The sequence below is a fragment of the Plecotus auritus genome (genome assembly GCF_963455305.1).
Source record: "Plecotus auritus genome assembly, chromosome: 1".
NCBI classification, from domain to species: Eukaryota; Metazoa; Chordata; class Mammalia; order Chiroptera; family Vespertilionidae; genus Plecotus; species Plecotus auritus.
In genome coordinates this window covers 116,070,307-116,087,585 of record NC_137770.1, presented here as the reverse complement: position 1 = coordinate 116,087,585, position 17,279 = coordinate 116,070,307, and the positions used below count along the sequence as shown (strand labels likewise).

General features: G+C 57.8%; 1 pseudogene across 1 annotated transcript; it reads left to right on the top strand.

The window, feature by feature from the left end:
- Positions 1-6,968: 6,968 nt before the first annotated feature.
- LOC308248461 (multiple epidermal growth factor-like domains protein 8) lies at positions 6,969-15,905 on the top strand (annotated as a pseudogene). Its single transcript has 3 exons — positions 6,969-13,375; positions 13,760-14,543; positions 14,765-15,905. The product of its transcript is annotated as a multiple epidermal growth factor-like domains protein 8 (transcript).
- The last annotated feature ends 1,374 nt before the right edge of the window (positions 15,906-17,279 follow it).

Here is a 17,279-nt window from a genome sequence, read left to right as displayed (position 1 = left end):
AAGAGGTTAAGGGAAGAGCTAGCAAACACAGTGTAGAGGTCCAGAAGGGCCAGTGGCAAACTTTTTGTTCTAGGGAATGGCCGACTTTTAGTGTCGGGTGGCCGCCGGAGGGGACCTTCGACCTCCCCACCATCCACCAGGTGAGGGACATCATCTCTCAGCCCAAGAAGGGACATCCTGATCAACTCCCTTACATTATTACTTGGCAGGACCTCGTGGAAGATCCACCCTCCTGGCTTAAGCCCTTTCTGTCCCCGCGCTCTCTGGAGCTGAAACCCATACTTGCTTTGCAGGAAACGGAGAAGGTGAAGAAGAAGGACCTCATCCCGCCTTCAGCTCCCCTCTACCCTGTCTTTCAGGGGGGAACTGAAGAGGAACTAATCTTTCCTCCCTCATATCAGCCCCCTAGAAGTTCACAGGGGGGCGATGCTCCCAAGCAAAGGGGAGCGTCTGGGGGCGGAGTTCTGGGAGCGTCTGGGGGCGGAGTTCCGGAAGCAGCTGCGGTTCCAGTGGGAAGCCCGCCTCTTACTAGACAAAGGGCTCAGAGGGAACTGTCTGTCACAGCCCCTGACTCCACTATTAAAGCCCTACCTTTACGAGCCACGGGGCCCCCAGATGCGGATGGCAATCAACTCCATCACTATTGGCCTTTTGCCACTAGTGACCTTTACAACTGGAAGGCTCAGAATCCTAAGTTCTCTGAGAAGCCAGCAGGGCTTATTGATCTGTTAGATTCTGTCCTTTTCACCCACCAGCCCACGTGGGACGACTGCCAACAGCTTTTACAGGTCCTGTTCACAACTGAGGAGAGGGAAAGAATCCTCAATGAGGCCCGGAAAGTGGTTCCAGGCGTGGACGGGAACCCAACCACCAACCCGGTCCAGATAGATGTCTCTTTCCCCTTAACTAGGCCTGAATGGGATTTCAACACGGCAGAAGGTAAGGAGAGGCTCCGGGTCTACCGCCAGACTCTAATGGGGGGTCTCCGAATGGCTGCTAGAAAGCCAACTAATTTGGCCAAGGTAGGGAGTGTTCAGCAGGAAAGGGATGAGTCTCCAGCTGTCTTTTTAGAACGGATCATGGAGGCATACCGCACCTACACCCCCATGAATCCAGAAGCTCCTGAAAACAAGGCAGCTGTGATCATAAGCTTTGTAAACCAATCGGCTGGGGATATTAAAAAGGAACTGCAAAAAGTAGATAGGCTGGGGGAGAAGAGTTTAAAGGACCTACTGGAGGTAGCCGAGAAGGTGTATAATAACAGGGAGCCCCCGGAAGAAAGGCAGGCTCATGCTGCAGCGGCTGCGAGCAGCAAACAAACCCGAGACCTAGCTAAGATCCTGCTCGCCACCACCGCGGACTCTTCAGAGGAACGGAACCACCATCTCCGCCGACTCGCCAGCAACCAGGAGGATGGTAAGGGGACCACCTGGGGCGGGAGGCGGAAGCTGCAGAAAGATCAGTGTGCTTACTGTAGGGAGATAGGGCACTGGAAACAAGAGTGTCCGAAAAGGGCCAGCAAAAAGGGAGGCGAAGCGGATCGAGTGAAGGTCCTGGAGCTAGATGAACTGAGTGACTAGGGGAGTCGGGGTTCGGATCCCCTCCCCGAGCCCAGGGTAACTCTTAAAGTGGAGGGGACCCCCATTGACTTCCTTGTTGACACCGGAGCGCAACACTCGGTCCTCTGTACGCCTCAAGGAAAATTAACAAATAAGAAGTCTTGGGTACAAGGGGCAACTGGTATGAGCCAGTATTCATGGACTACCCGAAGAACGGTGGATTTAGGGACGGGCTGGGTATCCCACTCTTTTATGGTAATTCCAGAATGCCCCTACCCACTGTTAGGACGAGACTTGCTCACTAAGATTGGAGCTCAGATAACTTTCAGACAAGGGGGGCCTCAGGTTACTGATGGCAAGGGCCACCCCATTCAGGTCCTGACCATAAGGCTGGAGGATGAGTACCGGCTTCACCAAAAAGCCTCTCCAATAGAGGGCAGCACAGACGAATGGCTGCAGGAGTTCCCCACGGCTTGGGCGGAGACAGGGGGAGTGGGGCTCGCCGCCCACAGGGCCCCAATCCTGGTAGAGTTAAAACCAGGGGAAGGCCCTGTGAGAATCAAACAGTACCCCATGCCTCAGGAAGCCCGGAAGGGAATTCAGCCACACATTCGGAGACTGAGGGGCCTAGGGGTGCTGGTCCCCTGCCAGTCTGCCTGGAACACCCCCCTCCTGCCAGTCAAGAAGCCCCACACGAATGACTACCGGCCGGTACAGGACCTCCGAGAAGTAAATAAAAGAGTTATGGACATACATCCAACGGTCCCCAACCCATACACTCTCTTAAGCTCTCTGGCACCCTCCCGTGTCTGGTATACTGTGTTAGATTTGAAGGATGCCTTTTTCAGTTTGCCGCTCGCTCCCCGTAGTCAACCCCTGTTTGCTTTCGAATGGCATGACCCGGAAGAGGGTTACAGTGGACAACTGATGTGGACTCGGTTGCCTCAGGGGTTCAAGAACTCGCCCACCATCTTCGATGAGGCCCTGCATGAGGACCTGGGTGAGTACCGGAGAGCACACCCCAACCTCACTCTCCTTCAGTATGTGGACGATATCCTGATTGCAGCAGACACAGCTGAGGACTGCAAGGAGGGGACAAGAGACCTGCTGGCCTCCTTGGGGGCCCTTGGATACCGGGCTTCTGCAAAGAAGGCTCAGATATGCAAAGAAAGGGTGAGTTACCTGGGATACATCCTGGAGGGTGGACAGCGGCGGCTGTCGGATGCCAGAAAAGAGACTGTTTTGAAAATCCCATCCCCCACCTCCCGAAGGGAAGTAAGGGAATTCCTAGGATCGGCTGGCTACTGCCGCCTCTGGATACCGGGTTTCGCAGAGATTGCCAGGCCCCTATACGAGGCAACCAAGGAGGGAAAGGCCTTTGAATGGACTGAAAGAGAGAAGGCAGCCTTTAAGCAGTTAAAGAAAGCCCTCCTAAGTGCTCCGGCCCTGGGCCTGCCAGACATCACGAAGCCCTTCCATCTCTTTGTAGATGAACACAAAGGAATAGCGAAAGGGGTCCTAACTCAGACCCTAGGCCCCTGGAGCCGCCTGGTGGCTTATTTGTCCAAGAAGTTAGACCCTGTAGCTGCCGGCTGGCCACCGTGCCTAAGGATTATTGCGGCAACGGCGCTTTTAGTCAAAGACGCTGACAAACTGACCCTGGGGCAGGAAGTCTGGATCACCACCCCACATGCCATTGAGGGAGTCCTGAAGCAGCCTCCTGATAGATGGATGAGCAATGCACGTATAACCCACTATCAGAGTCTCCTTCTCAACCCTCCCAGAGTACGGTTTCATCCCAGTGCGGCCCTCAACCCTGCCACCTTGCTGCCCGACCCAGACCTAGATGCTCCCCTACATGATTGTGCAGGAATCCTAGAGCAAGTGCATGGGCTCCGGAAGGACCTGACTGACCAGCCCCTTCCAGATGCAGACGTCACCTGGTTCACCGATGGAAGCAGCTTCGTACGGGACGGGAGCAGGTATGCGGGTGCGGCTGTAGTCACTGAAACGGACACTGTATGGGCAGAGGCTCTACCCCCTGGGACGTCAGCCCAGAGAGCAGAGCTTGTGGCCCTCACCAAGGCCCTGACACTGGGAGCTGGAAAGCGGCTCAACATCTACACAGACAGCCGGTATGCATTCGCCACCGCTCATGTTCATGGGGCAATCTACCAAGAGAGAGGGCTACTAACAGCAGAGGGGCGGACTATAAAGAATAAACAGGAGATACTCGACTTACTCTCAGCCTTATGGCTCCCTGCCAAACTGGCCATCATACACTGCCAAGGACACCAGAAGGCTGACAACCCAGTGGCAAGAGGAAACCGCAGGGCTGACCAGGAGGCCAAGGCAGTAGCCATTTCTCCGATCCCCACCATGTCCTTACAGCTCCCAGACCCAGGAGACCCAGTTCTGCCAGTTCATCCAGGATATTCCCTGGAGGAGTTACAACGTATTAGGAAGCTTCCCCAAGCAAAGGAGAAGAAGGGGTGGTGGTATACACCACAAGGGGAGCTCATACTGCCAGACCAGCTTGGAGTCTCCATGATAAAACACATGCACCGGTCCACTCACCTGGGGGCACGTAAATTAAAGGACTTAATCCGACACGCCAGAATTAAGATCCACCAGCAGGACGTTAAAATAGAGCAGGTTGTATCTGCTTGCAAGACCTGTCAACTCACAAATGCGAGAATCCGGCCGAGTGAAAAAGGAACCAGGGTTCGAGGAACCAAGCCTGGGGCACAATGGGAGGTCGACTTCACTGAGGTTAAACCAGGAAAGTATGGCTATAAATATCTTTTAGTATTTGTAGATACCTTCTCCGGATGGGTAGAAGCATATCCAACTAAGCATGAAACAGCTCAGACGGTAGCTAAGAAGCTGCTAGAAGACATCTTGCCCAGGTATGGTTTTCCCGCTGAGATAGGGTCAGACAATGGACCAGCTTTTGTCTCGCAGGTAACGCAGGCAGTGGCCAAGGCCATTGGGGCAAATTGGAAATTGCATTGTGCTTATAGGCCCCAAAGCTCAGGGCAAGTAGAAAGGATGAATAGAACTCTAAAAGAGACCCTTACCAAATTGACCATGGAGACTGGCGGGGACTGGGTGGCTCTCCTTCCATATGCCCTTTACCGGGTTAGGAACTCTCCCTACACCCTGGGTTTTACTCCTTATGAGATCATGTTTGGTCGGCCACCCCCTATTATCCCTAACCTTAAAGCCGAATTTCTTACAGAATTTGAAAGTCAAGAACTGTTTCTTTCCTTGAGAGGGCTCCAGAGGGCGCACGAAGACATTTGGCCACGCCTCCGCGCTATCTACGAGACCGGCCCAGCCCCGACTCCTCATCAGCATAAGCCCGGGGACTGGGTCTATGTCAAGAGACACCGCCGGGAGACCCTTGAGCCACGATGGAAGGGTCCCTATGTCGTGGTGCTGACGACCCCCACCGCTCTCAAGGTAGACGGCGTCGCAACCTGGGTCCATCACACTCACGTCCGGTCAGCGGACCCATCTGTGATCCAGGAAGAATTCGTCACCAAATGGAGCATCGATCGAGATCAATGCAACCCGCTCAAGCTCAAGCTACAGCGTGCTCGACCTGCCTGATGCTGGAGGGGGAAGGAAGACTTGGGGACTCCGATTTTATCAGTACAGGGAATTTGGGGTGGTGTACCCTCGTGACCCAGGAATGTTGTCCAGTAGAAATACAAACCGACCCATGATTGGGCCTGTAAGTTTCAAGACAAGGGGGGAATGAAAGGGCGGGGAGACTCCATGTTCCTTTTGTTCTATGTCCTCCACCTCCTGGAGTCAGGTTCCTGCCCTAGAACCTCTTCAAGAGCCCAACCCACACTTTTGGATTAGCCAATAGAAATGCAAGGGGAAGGTAAGCCGCACCCTGCCCCATGTGCAACCTGATCCCGACCAATCAGCAGAGACCACACTACCTCACCCCTCCTACCTCTCCCAGGCCCCCTATAAATCATCGCGTTTGGGGGCTGACTCTCTCTCTCTCTCCACCTCGCCACTGCGCCGGTGCGTGTGTGTGTGTGTGTGTGTGTGTGTGTGTGTGTGTGTGTGTGTGTAAAAGGCTCTTTGCTTTTGCATCGGACTCGGCTCCCTGGTGGTCTTTGGGGATCACGAAATCTGGGCATAACATGGTAACCTTGCAAACTCAGGGACATAAAGTAACCACAAAGGATGGTCTGAAATTAAAACTTTTTAAACTAAAAAACAGTTTATGGTAGGTAGTGTTGTCCTAGACTGGTATCTTCCCTGACAAAGGTCAATCTTTACCTTAACTGAGCCTATCTATTGCATCTACGATAACATATCTTTGGAATGTCAAAATAATTTTCCTTTTCTTTTGGACCCCTCAAAGCATAGGCACCTCTCTTCAAAGACCACAAATCCCCTCATTGTTATTGAGTTAATTGTTGACTGTTAACTACCCTGCACCCACTTAAGTAAAAGAAGTATGTATCTATTATTTTATTTTTTATCCAATCCCAGAGGTCCCTCCTCACCCGCTTTGCTTTCTCCCACTGTTAGGTCTGATCAAATAATTGAATCAACACTCCTCTCCCCTGTCAACTGACCTTTAGACCACTTCACAACTGACCTTCCCTTTTGCTTAGACCACATTCCATTTGCTAAGACCGAACCTTTTCACCTTGAGGCTTCTGATACGTCCTTCTCTGACCCCTCAGGTCCCTCAGACCCTTCCTTCAACCCTTCCAATTACTCAATTCTCCATTCCCCTCTCAGTCTCCTCAAACCCAACTCCTTATGTTCCTCCTCTGATTGCCCCGCTGTCTTCAGTATCCACCTCTTTGTCCACCCCCTCAACTCCTTACCAACCCCCCGCCTCTTCCTTGTTCCTGGACAGCCCAGCCTCCAGCCCCTGTCCTTCCCCTCTGAGAGGTGGCCGGGGTGAAGGTATTGTCCGGGTATACATCCTATTTTCTATGTCCAACCTCACACTGATGGAGAGGCATCTTGGGGCTTCTTCCACAGACCTGACCACCTTTACTAAGAAATTTGAGTACCTGACCCAGTTCTATGACCTGACCTGGCACAACATCTTTGTCATCCTGTCCTCCTCTCTCACCTCAGAGGAGAAGGAGCGCATCTGGCTAGCAACTCAGGACCATGCCCCATGCCCTCCATAGACAGGACGCAGCAGCCAACCAGGTTGACTCTGATGCAGTTCCCTACTCTATAGGGTCCACCTTTCGAATCCCAGAGCCCATCAACAGAGGCAGTTCCCTTCACAGGGACTGCGACTCCTGGGCCTCCCCGGTCTACTAGGCCATGTCCTGTCCATAGAGGTCGCATTTTCAGGGCCTTGCATCGGTGGAGGGTCCGGGCCATCTGTAAGGGTCAGTGCTGGAGGCGGCGATGGCCCTGGGCCGGGCTCTGGCCGAGGTGCTGTCTCTGTGTTTGGCCATGCTGGGGCCGATGTCCCCTGGGGCCTGGGCGGGGCGGGGCGGGGGGGCGGGGACTGCAAGGGGCAACAGCAAGTGCTGTGGGAGGCCCCACGCTTCGTGATGGGTGGTGCGGGCAACTACAGCGTCAATGGCAATTGCGAGTGGCTCATTGAGGCACTGAGTCCCCAGCACCGGATCCTGCTGGACTTCCTTTTCCTTGAAACGGAGTGAACGTATGATTACCTGTTCATGTATGATGGTGAATCCCCCGAGGGCCCCTGCTTGCCAGTCTGAGTGGGAGCACCCTACCTCCACCCATCGAGGCTTCCTCTGGCAAGATGCTGCTGCACCTCTTTAGCGATGCCAACTACAACCTGCTGGCCTTAAATACCTCCTTCCGCTTCTCCCTTTGCCCTGGGGGCTGCCGCAACCATGGGCAGTGCCAGTCCCCGGGGGGGGTGTGCCTGTGAACCAGGTTGGAAGGGCCCTGACTGTAGCCTGCAGGAGTGTTCAGCCTACTGTGGCAGCCATGGCACCTGTGCCTTGCCCCTGGGACCGTGCCGCTGTGAGCCTGGCTTCCTGGGACGTGCCTGTGACCTGCACCTGTGGGAGAACCAGGGGGCTGGCTGGTGGCACAATGTGAGTGCCCGGGACCCTGCCTTCCCTGCCCGTGTTGGGGCAGCTGGTGCCTTCCTGTCCCCACCAGGGCTGTTGGCCGTTTTTGGAGGCCAGGACCTCAACAACGCCCTGGGTGACCTCGTGCTGCATAACTTCTCTGCCAACACCTGGGAGCGCTGGGACCTGAGTCCTGCCCCGGCTGCCTGTCACTCCCATGTGGCTGTGGCCTGGGCCGGCTCCCTGGTGTTGATGAGCTGTGAGCTGGCTGATGGCTCCCTCACTAGCGACATGTGGGCCTTTAGCCCACTGGGCGGGGGCCACTGGGAGCAACTGGCACCACCTGCTTCTAGTTCCTCGGGGCCACCTGGCCTGGCAGGTCATGCAGCTGCCTTAGTGGACAACATCTGGCTCTATGTGTCTGGTGGCCGCACCCAGCATGACCTCTCCTCCTCCGGCCTCTTCCATTTCTGCCTTGACAGCAGCAATGGGGGCTATTGGGAGCAGGTGATTCCAGCAGGTGGGCAACCCCCTGCCGCCACCGGCCACTCCATGGCGTTTCACGCCCCATCTCGAGCCCTGCTGGTTCATGGTGGACACCGGCCCACCACTGCCCGGTTCTCTGTGCGGGTGAATGCCACTGAGCTCTTCCATGTGGATCGGCATGTGTGGACAACCCTGAAGGGCCGGGATGGGCTGCAGGGCCCACGGGAGCGAGCCTTCCACACGGCCAGTGTCCTGGGCAACAACATGGTGGTCTATGGAGGCAATGTGCACACCCATTACCAGGAGGAAAAGTGCTATGAAGATGGCATCTTCTTCTACCACCTGGGCTGCCATCAGTGGGTGTCAGGGGCTGAGCTTGCCCCGCCAGGAACGCCTGAGGGCCAAGCAGCGCCTCCCAGTGGTCGGTATTCACATGTGGCAGCTGTGCTTGGTGGCAGTGTAATGTTGGTGGCTGGTGGGTACAGTGGCCGGCCCTGTGGGGATTTGATGGCTTACAAGGTGCCCCCCTTTGTGTTCCAGGCGCCTGCCCCAGACTACCATTTGGACTATTGTTCCATGCACACGGACCACAGTGTCTGCTCTCGAGACCCCGAATGCAGTTGGTGTCAGGGGTCCTGCCAAGCTGCACTGCCTGCTGGGACTCCCTCAGGGGCTTGTCTGGCTGCCAGCTGCCTGGGCCTGGAGAGCCTCCTGGGTGACTGCCAGGCCTGCCTGGCCTTCAGCAGCCCTGCAGCTCCCCGGGGACCTGGTGCCCTGGGCTGGTGCATGAACAATGAGAGCTGCCTCCCTCTGCCTGAGCAGGCCCACTGCTGAGGAGAGCAGATCTCAGGCACCGTGGGCTGGTGGGGGCCTGCACCTGTCTCTGTCACATCCCTGGAGGCCTGCATCACCCAGAGCTTCCTGCCTGGCCTGCACCTCCTCACCTTCCAACAGCCACCCAACGCCCTCCAACCTGACAAGGTCTTGATTGTCCGCAGCACAACCATCACCCTGACACCCAGCCCAGAGATCGACGTATCACTAGTCTATCAAGGCTTCATCCACCCTCTGCTTCCGGGAGGGCCCAGTGGGCCAGGGGCTGAGGACGTGGCTGTGTGGGACCAGGCCCAGAGCCTACACATCCTGGCCCGGATGGCCCATGTCCCTGACCCAGAAGTGGGGCGCTGGGTGGCTCAGCAGGAGAAAGAGACGAGGCGTCTACAGTGCCCAGGATCTGCTTGTCTCTTCCCACTGCCTGGCCGGGGTCACAAGTACGCAGTGGAGATCTGGGGCCAGCTCAATGGCTCAGCGGGCCCTGGGCACAGCGAGTTCACCCTGCTGTGGGACCGGACTGGTGTGCCAGGTGGCAGTGAGATCTCCTTATTCTTCCTGGAACCCTACCGCTCCACGGCCTGTGCCTCCTACTCCTCCTGCCTGGGCTACCTGGCAGACCAGGGCTGCGGCTGGTGCCTGACCAGCTCCACCTGCCACCTGCGCCAGAGTGGGGCTCGCTGCATGGACAGTGTGGCCCATGGGTCCTTGCTGGTGCTGGTGCCTGCCCTCTGCCTGCTCTGTGAGGAGCATCGTGACTGCCACGCCTGCAACCAAGACCCCTTCTGTGAGTGGCATCAGAGCACCAACTGCAAAGGGGACGCAGCATGCAGCCGGTGAGGCCGGGGTCAGGGTGCCCTGAAGAGCCCAGAGGAGTGTCCCCCACTCTGCAGCCAGCACCCGACCTGTGACGACTGCCTGGACAATGCAAGCCAGTGCGCCTGTTTGCTGCCTACCTGGCCCAGTACCCATATGGGGGCTGCCGAGGCTGGGATGACAGCGTGCACTCAGAGCCCCGGTGCTGGAGCTGTGACCGCTTCCAGACCTGCCACGAGTGTCTGCAGAGCCATGAGTGTGGCTGGTGCGGCAATGAGGACAACCCCACACTGGGGTGGTGCCTCCAGGGGGACTTCTCAGAGCCCCTTGGTGGGGGTAACTGCTCCCTGTGTGTCAGGGAGGGCCTGGGGCTGACCGTGGCCCTCCCTGCCCGCTGGGCGTATGTCCGCTGTCCTGATGTGGATGAGTGTAGCCCGGGCTTGGCACGGTGCCACCTGCAGGCAACCTGCCTGAACACGGCCCTCAGCTACGAGTGTCATTGCCAGTGAGGTTACCAGGCTGATGGCATCACATACTGCAATCGCACATGCCCGGAGGACTGCAGCCATGGTGTGTGCAGTGGCCACCCTGACTTCACCTGCATGTGTGACCTGAGCTGGACATCTGATCTGCCCCCGCCCCCGCCTGCCCCGGGACCCCCCTGCCCCCACTGCTCCAGAGACTGTGGCTGCAACTTTCACAGCCATTGCTGAAAGCGGGGGCCTGGCTTCTGCGATTAGTGCCAGGACTGGACCTGGGGAGAGCACTGCGAACAGTGCCGGCCCGGCAGCTTTGGCAGTGCCACGGGCTCAGGCGGCTGCCGGCCCTGCCAGTGCAGTGAGCATGGGGACCCACGCGACAACCTCAGCGAGCTCTGCTTCTGCCAGGACCACACTAAAGGTGCTCACTGACAGCTCTGCATCCCTGGCTACCTAGGAGACCCCCGGGCCGGTGGCTCCTGCTTCTGGGAGTGTGGGGGCTGTGCCCTCCTCACCAACGTGTCCTCAGTGGCACTGGGCTCACACTGAGGTGGGGGGCTGCTGCCTCCAGGTGGTGAGGCAGTGAGAGCTGGGCCAGGCCTTTCATATTATGTGTGGGTTGTCTCAGCCACTGAGGTGCTATAGCCCTATGTTCCTGGGACCCTCTGTCCCCCCCTCACCCTCACCTTCTCCCCTGACAGCAGTACCCCCTGCACGCTGAGCTACATGCTGGCCTTTGATGGCTTCCCATGCTTCCTGGACACTGGTGTTGTGCAGTCGGACCGTAGCCTCATTGCTGCCTTCTGTGGCCAGCGGCGGGACAGGCCCCTCACTGTACAGGCCCTATCTGGACTGCTCGTGTTGCACTGGGAGGCCAAAGGCTCCTCGTCCTGGGGCTTCAACGCTTCAGTGGGCTCTGCCCGCTGTGGGTCAGGGGCCCTGGGAGCTGCCCTATTCCCCAGGAGTGTGTGCTCCAGGATGGGGCCACAGGTGCTGGCCTCTGCTGCTGTCCCCAGGGCTGGGCTGGCCCACACTGTCGCATGGCTCTGTGCCCTGAAAACTGCAATGCCCACAGCGGGGCAGGGACCTGTAACCAGAGTCTGGGTGTGTGCATCTGTGCTGGGGGCTTCGGGGGCCCCGACTATGCCACGAAGCTGGACGGCGGACAGCTGGTCTGGGAGACCTTCATGGACACTGCTAGCCGTTTCCTGCACCGCCTGGAGCACACCATGGTGGAGGGACCTGATGCCACCTTGTGGATGTTTGGGGGCCTGGGCCTCCCCCAGGGGCTGCTGGGAAACCTGTACAGGTACTCAGTGAGTGAGTGGAGGTGGACACAGATGCTGGCAGGAGCTGAGGATGGGGGTCCAGGCCCCTCACCCTGTTCCTTCCATGCAGCTGTCTATGTGCCCGCTGGCCGTAGTGCCATGTACCTGATGGGGGGGTGCTCACGACTGGGGGCATCGCCTGAGACTTCTGGGTCCTCAACCTCACCACCCTACAGTGGCGGCAGGAGAAGGCCCCTCAGACTGTGGAACTTCCAGCTGTCACTGGTCACACCCTCACTGCGTGCAGAGGCCTGTCTCTGCTCCTGGTGGGCGGTTACTCTCCTGAAAATGGCTTCAACCAGCAGCTGCTCGAGTACCAGCTGGCGACTGGCACCTGGGTATCCGGAACTCAGAGTGGGACACCCCCCCGCCACACACACAGGTCTCTATGGTCATTCTGCCGTGTACCACCAGGCCACCGACTCTCTCTACGTGTTTGGGGGTTTCTGCTTCCACGTGGAGCTGGCGGCCCCATCCCCTGAGCTCTACTCCCTGCACTGTGCTGACCGAACCTGCTGGCCTCTTCTCAGGGGGCAAAGCCCTGCCGCCGACTTTTCCACGCCTCAGCGCTGCTAAGGGACACGATGGTGGTCCTGGGGGGACGCTCGGACCCTGATGAGTTCAGCAGCGATGTGCTGCTCTACCAGGTCAACTGCAACTCTTGGCTGCTGCCTGACCTCATCCACCAGGCCTCTGTGGGGCCCCCGATGGAGGAGTCTGTGGCCCATGCTGTAGCAGCAGTGGGGGCCGCCTGTATATCTCAGGGGGCTTTGAGGGAGTGGCCCTGGGCCGCCTGCTGGCCTTAACTATGCCCCCTGACCCCTGTCGCCTGCTGCCCTCACCTGAAGCTTGTAACCAGTCTGGGGCCTGCACCTGGTGCCATGGGGTCTGCTTGTCTGGGGAGCAGGCCCACAGACTGGGCTGTGGGACACCCGCTTGCTCCCCAATGCCTCATTCCCCTGAGGAATGCTGATGTCTCCGGACCTGCAGTGAGTGCCTTGCCCGCCATCCCCAGACCCTGCAGCCTGGAGATGGAGAGGCATCTGTCCCCCTCTGTAAGTGGTGTACCAATTGTCCCGAGGGTGCCTGCATCGGGTGCAATGGGTCCTGCACCTCAGGGAATGACTGTTGGATCAATCAGCGAGAGGTCTTCTGGGCAGGGAACTGCTCGGAGGCTGCGTGTGGGGCTGCCAACTGCGAGCAGTGTACCAGGGAGGGCAAGTGCATGTGGACATGGCAGTTCAAGAGACAGGGGAGACCCGCCGCATCCTCTCCGTGCAGCCCACCTACGACTGGACATGCTTCAGCCACTCTCTGCTGAACGTGTCCCCAATGCCAGTGGAATCATCGCCCCCACTGCCCTGCCCCACTCCCTGTCACCTCCTGCCCAACTGTACCTCCTGTCTGGACTCCAAGGGTGCAGACGGGGGCTGGCAGCACTGTGTCTGGAGCAGCAGTCTCCAACAGTGTCTGAGCCCTTCATACCTGCCCCTGCGATGTATGGCCGGAGGCTGTGGGCGGCTGCTCTGAGGGCCCCAGAGCTGCTCCCTGGACTGTGCTCAGGCAACCCAGCGCGCCCTGTGCTTGTGGCACCCCCACTGTGGCTGGTGTGCCTGTGGGGGGCCAGGATGGGGGTGGCCACTGCCTGGAGGGTGGACTCAGCGGCCCTCGTGATGGGCTGACGTGTGGACGTCCTGTGGCCTCCTGGGCCTTTCTGTCCTGCCCCCCTGAGGACGAGTGTGCAAACGGGCACCATGACTGCAATGAGACTCTGAACTGCCATGACCAGTCCCACGGTTATGAGTGCAGCTGCAAGACAGGCTGTGCCGTGCCAGCACAGCCAAGGGTTCAGTGAGCCTGAGGGAGGGCCGGCAAAGGATGAAGAAAAGACAGACAAAGAGAATAAGCTAGGTGGATCTTCTGTGCCTGGCTGAGGCCACAGAACAGATCCAGACTGCAAGCTGATGCTTTATTTTATAGTCAGAGGTAAACAAGGTAATTTACAATGTTCTTGTAAGTTTCACTTGTTTTGGCAGCACTTGTTGCACCTCCCACAGCCCATTAGCTACCCAGGAAAGATCTAGGGAGCAGTCACAAGATCAAGCTTAATTATGCTAAGAGGGCTGTGCCCTCTAGACTGGGACTTGTTTGCAGCTTTGCCAGCAGGTCAGTCCGAGGCTTAACCCTATAACCACTCCCTACAACAGGCTACCTCATGGACAATATCTCAGGGCTGTGCCATTCAGTGTGCACCCAGGGCTGTGTGAATGGCTCGTGCATGGAGCCTGACCACTGCTGCTGCCACTTTGGCTTTGTCGGATGCAACTGCTCCAAGGAGTGTCGCTGCGACCGCCACGGCAAGTGTGCTGGTGTGGGGGCCTGCGACCACTGCCTGCTCCGCCGCAACCACACCAAGGGCAGCCACTGTGAGCAGTGCCTCCTGCTGTTCGTGGGTTCTGTCGTGGGGGGTGGGCCCTGCCGGTCCTGCCACGCCTTCTGTCATGGCAATAGCTACGTCTGTGTATCCAGGAAGGAGCTTGAAATGGTTAGGAGGGAGCCAGAGAAGCACTCCCTGGATCCAGAGGAGATTGAAAACTGGGTGACAGATGGTCCCAGCGAAGACGAGGCTGTGTGTGTAAACTGCCAGGATAACAGCTATGGGGACAAATGTGAGAGCTACCTCCACGGCTACTTCCTCTTGGATGGGAAGTGCACCAAATGCCAGTGTAATGGCCATGCTGATACCTGTAACAGGCAGGACGGGAAAGGCTGCCCGTGTCAGAACAACACAGAAATGGGCACCTGCCCGTTTCTGAGACCACAGAACAGAAACCTGAGACCACTGTGAGCTTCCCCAGTGACCGCCGAGACTGCTACAAGTACCAGTGTGCCAAGTGCCGGGAGTCATTCCATGGAAGCCCGCTGGGTGACCAGCAGTGCTACTGCCTCATCTCTGTGGAGCAGGAGTGCTGCCTGGACCCGACGTCCCAGACCTGTGGTCGGCAAACTGCGGCTCGCGAGCCACATGTGGCTCTTTGGCCCCTTGAGTGTGGCTCTTCCACAAAATACCACGGCCCGGGCCAGTCTATTTTGAAGAAGTGGCGTTAGAAGAAGTTTAAGTTTAAAAAATTTGGCTCTCAAAAGAAATTTCAATCGTTGTACTGTTGATATTTGGCTCTGTTGACTAATGAGTTTGCCGACCACTGTCCCAGAGCAACTGCTTTCACGAGCCCAAGCGCCGGGCCCTGGGCCCTGGCCGCATGGTCCTCTTTGGTGTGCAGCCCAAGTTCACCAACGTGGACATCCGCCTGACGCTGGATGTGACCTTCGGTGCCGTGGACCTCTATGTCTCCACCTCCTACGACACCTTTGTGGTCCGCGTGGCCCCCGACACGGGTGTCCACACAGTGCATATCCAGCCACCCCCACTGCCACCCCCACTGCCACCCCCACCCCCTGTGGAAGGCGGGCCCCGTGAGACTGGGGATCTGGGGGGACCAGGTGCCGGGAGTGGGTCAGGCACCCCAATGGAGCCACGGGTGTGGGAGGTATGGCCACGGGGCATGACCACCTATGTGACAGTGACTGAGCCGTCAGCGGTGCTGGTGGTTCATAGTGTGCGGGACAGACTGGTCATCACCTACCCACACGAGCACCATGCCCTCAAGTCCAGCCGCTTCTACCTGCTCCTCTGGGCGTGGGAGACCCAAGTGGGTCTGGCACCAACGGTTCGGCTGACTCGCAAGGCCTGCTCTTCTTCCGGCAGGACCAGGCCCACATTGACCTGTTTGTCTTCTCTTCTTCTCCTGCTTTTTCCTCTTCCTCTCACTCTGTGTGCTCCTCTGGAAGGCCAAGCAGGCCCAGGACCAGCGGCAGGAGCAGTGCCAGCACCTGCAAGAAATGACCAAGATGGCCAGCCGCCCCTTTGCCAAGGTCACCGTCTGCTTCTTGCCCGACCCTGTTGCCCCAATTCCTGCCTGGAAACCAGCCGGCCTCCCACCACTCACCTTCCGCCGCTCTGAGCCTTCCTTGGCACCCCTGCTGCTGACAGGGGCTGGCGGGCCCTGGGGACCCGTGGGAGGAGGCTGTTGCCCACCAGCCATCCCCACCACCACTGCTGGCCTGCGAGCCGGGCCTATCACCCTTGAGCCCACGGAAGATGGCATGGCAGGTGTGGCCACACTGCTGCTCCAGCTGCCTGGCGGGCCCCACGCGCCCAACGGTGCCTGCCTGCGGCACAGGCTGCATGAATACTGTGGGGGTGGTGGGGGTTCTGGGGACAGTGGCCACGGGGCTGGTGTAGGTCGGAAGGGACTGTTTAGCCAGGACAATCTCACCAGCATGTCCCTCTGACTGAGGTCAGGTCCCTCAGCCACAGCAGCCAAGTGCCCTGATGGGGCCCTGGGCTTGGGGCCCCTCCACATGGGGCCCCTGGACACTGTCCTCAGAGGACTCTGGTTTCTTTCCCCTGGGGGTCCCCACACAAGGCCTCCTTTGTTGTGCATTCAGCAATTATTTATTGAGTTACTACTGTGTGCCAGGCACTGTTGAAGGCACTGGACCGGGCAAAGAGGAACCGAGATAGAGAAGTGTCCCTAGTCTCATGGGACTGATGTGGAAAGTCAACTGGGCATCCGAGAAGCTAGATAAAAACTGAGAAGCAAAGGCTAGGGGAAGTGTGTTCCAGGCAGAGGGAACAAGGTTCCTGATGTGCAAACCAGCTGTTTTAATGGAAAGAGCATAAAGCTGGCCAGTGTGACCCCAACTGCATGTGAAGAGGAGATAGGGCTGGGGTTGGGCCCCTGGGGCTGGATCACCCAGGGCCTGTGGGCCCCAGATAGGCGTTTTGTTCTCAGGGCAATTGGAAGCTGTTGGACAGTTTTATGAGGGGGATGACAGGATCCAATGTACCTATTTAAGAGGTCACTCATCTGTGGCAGGGAGAATGGATTGGAAGGGCTGAGAGAGACAGAGCAGGGGGCAAGAGAGGATGATGGGCCAAATTGGTGGTGGCTGTGGGAGGGGGAGTCAGGGACAGAGCAGGATGTGGGTAGAAGGGTGTATGGGTAGTGTGAGTGTCAGCGTGAGGAAGGGAGGAAGCCAGAAGGACCTAACTTTGTGGCTCATGGATGATGGGGTCGTTTATTATTATTATTTTTGTTAATCCTCACCCGAGGATATTTTTTCCATTGCTTTTCAGAGAGAGTGGAAGGGAGGGTGAGAGAGAGAAACACATTGACTGGTTGTCTCCTGCACCCCCCAACCAGGGGTGGGGAGGAAACCTGCAACCCAGGTATGTGCTCTTGACCAGGAATTGAACCCAAGACACTTTGGTGCACAGGCCAACGCTCTAACCACTGAGCAACACCAGGCAGGGCTGGGTTGTTTATTAACATGGACAGACAGGGGCTTGTGGGGGCAGATCAGGAGCCTAGTTTTTGGCCTAAGATGCCCTTTAGACATCTCAAGTCAGGTCCAAGCAGGGGAACAGAAGCCACTCAGTGTCTCAAGCAGAAGGAATTGAATGCAGGGATGGCTGGGCTGGTGGAGGACAAGGCTGAAAAAGGTCAGAGGCGGGACAGTGAGGCAGCCCAGAGGCAGGAAGATGCTGCTGCCACCCCTTGGCTGGAGGGACAGAGCTCTGGCGGTGTTGCCTGACCCCAGGACTAGTGTCACGGGCTCAGAGGGAGCACTACGAGACAAAGCCACTGCCTGAGATGCCCCAGG